At 40.5% G+C, this 5,232-nt stretch overlaps 1 non-coding gene across 1 annotated transcript; it reads left to right on the plus strand.

The window, feature by feature from the left end:
* Positions 1-1,314: 1,314 nt before the first annotated feature.
* Positions 1,315-1,452, plus strand: LOC116600472. Its single transcript, XR_004289673.1, has one exon. It is a non-coding gene; the product is annotated as a small nucleolar RNA SNORA8 (small nucleolar RNA).
* Positions 1,453-5,232: the final 3,780 nt, after the last annotated feature.

The raw sequence follows: 5,232 nt of genomic DNA on the forward strand, positions 1-5,232 counted from the left end.
ATTGAATTCTTAAAAGCCAGAGGCCAGGAAGCCAAGCCAAGGTTAAAACAGCTCCTTAAAGCTATCTGATCATATCTGAGGCTTGCATATCTCTCTCAAATATGATGTTCCAATCAAAGGCTTGGTAATACACCCAGTGTCTCTGGTTGTGTCCTGTTACGAGGAGAATAGATTCTTATTGAACTTACGCACATAACGAAATATATTACCATGAAAAGAACACTCAAGAGTTTCTGGCAGGATCAGGGAGGGAGAGGAAATTAATGTTTCGTCTTCGTTTATAAAGGTATACCTTAGCAAATCACCATGAGCCATAGTAAGAGAAAAGAGAACAAAATTTTCTTGAATCTGGAAAAAAAAACCCAAATGTTCAAGAACCAGCAACGTTTCAAATAAAAAGTCATAAAAATTATAATCATCCTCATCAGTTCCTTTGGTCCCACTTTATTCATTCTTGTTCTGCTTGAACCCAGTTTTTCCATTAGTTCTGTAAATTCTTACCAGTTCACTTTTATGAACTTAAAGTGATTTTTTTAAAACTTAAAATGATTTTGAAAAGAACAACAACCCTGTATTCTAGAGTACTTCCCAGGAGTTTCCTTGAAGATGAAGCAATTTGTTGGAACACTTTTATAAAAGCATCAGAGTAAAATAAAAACTCTGTAAATGACAAAGATTTTTAGATATCCATTATTAAAGATCTGATGAAAGTTCATTATAATGGAACTGACAAGAAATTCTGGTTATTTCTGTGACACAATATTTTATTTTTTATTTTATTTTTAAGATAGATTTAGTAGAAGAGGGGGAAGAATGCTACTGGGGGGAGGAGCAGAGGGAGAGGGAGAGAGAGAACATCAAGCAGACTCCCCACAAATCATGGATCCCGACACGGGGCTTGATCTCATGACCCTGAGATATGACCTGAGCCAAAATCAAGAGTTGGATGCTTAATCAACTGAGCCACCCAGGCACCCATTAGTGTAACTTCTTATTTGACAATGCTTCCTGTGTCATTTAACATATCAAATCAGCCTAATTAGTTTCACATCTCCCTTCTTATAAAGAGAGAGAACAAACCTTTTGAGATGTTCCAAGGACCTCCAAAAAATCCCCAAGTTAGTTTGAGATCAAACAGACTTCACTGGGGTTCTTGGGTAGCTCAGTCAGTCAAGCATCCAACTCCTGATCTCAGCTCAGGTTTTGATCTCAGGGTTGTGAGTTCAAGCCCCATGTTGGGCTCCATGCCCAGGATGGAGCCTACTTGGAGAAGGAGAAGGAGAAGGAGAGTTCATTTAAGAACTTGATTTTGATCGCACTGCATGGTATCTGCCCTCAGCAGCTCATTCCTGCTGGGTGTTCAAAGGACAGTGCAATAGAAACTCAGTATCTGGCATCGTTGGTTTTCTTGGCTTTGTGCATGTTAAACCTGGTATTTTTACTGAAACAGTATTCTTAACGGATTTTTATACTGCTCAGCTTGAGATAATTTTCAAGAGGAAGTAATGCTTCTCCTTTTCTAGGGTGTTTGAAATTGAGAACAAGACAGATCCACACTCAGACTCTAAACAGGGCCCTGAAGTAAAGACATTGGATCCCAAAGATTATAGGAGTGACAGTGACAACTGTGGATTGATCAAGTTCTTTTTTAAAAGGGCTGTTTTGAAGATTATGATTCTAACTTTGGAGGAACTATGGTGATGAGCAGTGACTGGCAGTGGAAGTAATCACATATAAAAACTCCTTAAATAAAAATTTATTGGCTTTAAATTTAAAAAAAGAACTTGATTTTGAGGAAGTTTGTCAAAAATATCAAAAGTTTTTGGGGACCCTAGATGACTCAGCTGGTTACGTGTCTGACTCTTGATTTTGGCTCAAGTCGTGATCTCCGCCTTGTGAGATCGAGCCCTGCGTCAGATCTGTGCTGAGCTCGGAGCCTGCTGGAGTTTCTCTCCCTCCCTCTCCTTCTGCCCCGCCACCCCCCACTCACACAGGTGCTCTCTCTCTCTCTCTCTCTCTCACACACACACACACACACATACACACACACACACACACACACACTCTATCTCTCTTTCTCTCTCTCAAAAAAAAAACATCAAAAGTTTTTAAAACCTTTCATTAAATGGGATCATGGGTCACTGTAAAACATGACTAAGTTATCTATTTAACCAAAGTGACAAAGACTTCACAGGCAAATATAGACAGTTGCGTAATTCTGAGAAAAACTTAGTACTGTTAATATTGAAAGTATTAGCTAAGTAGTCAAAGATCAGATAAAGACAGCAAACACAGGAAATAGTTTTGATTAAAAAGATCAAAGATAGAGTGCCTGTGTGGCTCAAAGGCATCTAACTCTTGATTTAGGTTCTGGTCAGGATCTTGCGATCCTGGTATCAAGCCCTACATTGGGCTCAGTGCTCAGTGGGGTGTCTGTTTCTCTTTTGCCTCTCCCCCTGCTCCCGCTCTCACTCTCAAATAAATAAGTAAAACCTTTAAAAAAAAATCAAAGGTCCACAATAGCCAAATGATGAAAGGAGCCCAGATGTCCATCAACAGATGAATGGATAAAGAAGATGTGGTGTATATATATGGTGGAATATTATGCAGCTATCAAAAATGAAATCTTGCCATTTGCAACAACATGGATGGAACAGAGGGTATTATGCTAAGCAAAATAAGTCAACCAGAGAAAGACAATTATCATATGATCTCCCTGATATGCGGAATTTGAGAAATAAGACAGAGGATCACAGGGGAAGGGAGGGAAAAAAGAAACAAGATGAAACCAGAGAGGAAGAAAAACCATAAGAGACTCTCTTAATCTCTGGAAACAAACTGAGGGTTGCTGGAGGTGGGGGGCGGATAGTGTGGCTGGGTGATGGACACTGACGACTGTATGTGCTATGGTGAGCGCTGTGAACTGTGTAAGACTGATGATTCACAGACCTGTACCCCTGAAACAAATAATACATTATATGTTAATAATAAAAAAAAAATCAAAAGTTGGTGCACCTGGGTGGCTCAGTTAGTTAAGTGTCTGCCTTCAGCTTAGGTCATGATCCCAGAGTTCTGAGATCCAGCCCTGAACTGGGCTCTCTGCTCAGCGGGGAGCCTGCTTCCCCCCGGCTCTGCCTGCCTCTGCCTACTTGTGATCTCTCTGTCTCTGTCAAATAAATAAATAAAATCTTTTAAAACACCCTTTTTTATTTTTATTCTTTTTATTTAATTTTTTAATTTTTATTTATTCATAAACATAGAATGTATTTTTATCCCCAGGGGTACAGGTCTGTGAATCGCCAGGTTTACACACTTCAAAGCACTCACCATAGCACATACCCTCCCCAATGTCCATAACCACACCCCCCTCTCCTGACCCCCCTCCCCCCAGCAACCCTCAGTTTGTTTTGTGAAATTAAAAGTCAGTTATGGTTTGTCTCCCTCCCAATCCCATCTTGTTTCATTTATTCTTTTCCTACTCCCAAACCCCCCCATGTTGCATCTCCACTTCCTCATATCAGGGAGATCATATGACAGTTGTCTTTCTCTGATTGACTTATTTCACTAAGCATGATACCCTCTAGTTCCATCCACGTCGTCGCAAATGGCAAGATTTCATTTCTTTTGATGGCTGCATAGTATTCCATTGTGTATATATATACCACCTCTTCTTTATCCATTCATCTGTTGATGGACATCTAGGTTCTTTCCATAGTTTGGCTATTGTAGACATTGCTACTATAAACATTCAGGTGCACATGCCCCTTCGGATCACTACATTTGTATCTTTAGGGTAAATACCCAGTAGTGCAATTGCTGGGTCATAAGGTAGGTCTATTTTCAACTTTTTGAGGAACCTCTATGCTATTTTCCAGAGTGGTTGCACCAGCTCGCATTCCCACCAACAGTGTAGGAGGGTTCCCCTTTCTCCGCATCCTCGCCAGCATCTGTCATTTCCTGACTTGTTGATTTTAGCCATTCTGACTGGTGTGAGGTGATATCTCACTGTGGTTTTGATTTGTATTTCCCTGATGCCAAGTGATGTGGAGCACTTTTTCATGTGTCTGTTGGCCATCTGGATGTCTTCTTTTCCAAAATGTCTGTTCATGTCCTCTGCCCATTTCTTGATTGGATTATTTGTTCTTTGGGTGTTGAGTTTGCTAAGTTCATTATAGGTTGTGGAGAGCCATCCAGCAGATGCAAGGAGTCACGTAGACGAATATGCCTGAAGAATGAGGAAGTGAGAATGATTGGCTAGATAGGGTATGGGTGCGCTCGTAGCTGACACATGAACAGCACCAGGAGCCAAGAGAGAAATGCATGATTACTGCTTGAGAACAATAGAGCCCTATGCGGTTACATAAGGGTTCACGAGGAGACCGTGTGCACAGGGCAGTAATTGGATAGCTGGGCTGGACCGCCTACATGTATATATTGCCAGAACTTGCTTGAAGTAGTAGTAGTAGTAGTAGTAGTAGTAGTAGACGCTATTAGAGACGCTAATAAAGAAGTTTGCTCCTCATCACGTTTGTGGGTCGTTCTTGCTGGCGAGAGCGACAATAGGTTTTGGACGCTAGCCCTTTATCTGATATGTCATTTGCCAATATCTTCTCCCATTCTGTCAGTTGTCTTTTGGTTTTGTTGACTGTTTCCTTTGCTATGCAAAAGCTTTTGATCTTGATGAAATCCCAATAGTTCATTTTTGCCCTCGCTTCCCTTGCCTTTGGCAATGTTCCTAGGAAGAAGTTGCTGCAGCTGAGGTCAAAGAGGTTGCTGCCTGTGTTCTCCTCAAAAATTTTGATGGATTCCTTTCTCACATTGAGGTCTTTCATCCATTTTGAGTCTATTTTCGTGTGTGGTGTAAGCAAATGGTCCAATTTCATTTTTCTGCATGTGGCTGTCCAATTTTCCCAAAACCATTTATTAAAGAGGCAGTCATTTTTCCATTGGACAGTCTTTCCTCTTTTGTCGAAGATTAGTTGACCATAGAGTTGAGGGTTTATTTCTGGGCTCTCTATTCTGTTCCATTGATCTATGTGTCTGTTTTTGTGCCAGTACTATAGTGTCTTGATGATGATGATGGCTTTGTAATAGAGCTTGAAGTCCGGAATTGTGATGCCACCAACTTTGGCTTTCTTTTTCAATATTCCTTTGGCTATTCGAGGTCTTTTCTGGTTCCATTTAAATTTTAGGATTGTTTGTTCCATTTCTTTGAAAAAAAATGGGTGGGAT

This window comes from Mustela erminea, chromosome 9 (genome assembly GCF_009829155.1).
Source record: "Mustela erminea isolate mMusErm1 chromosome 9, mMusErm1.Pri, whole genome shotgun sequence".
In the NCBI taxonomy this organism is placed as follows: domain Eukaryota; kingdom Metazoa; phylum Chordata; class Mammalia; order Carnivora; family Mustelidae; genus Mustela; species Mustela erminea.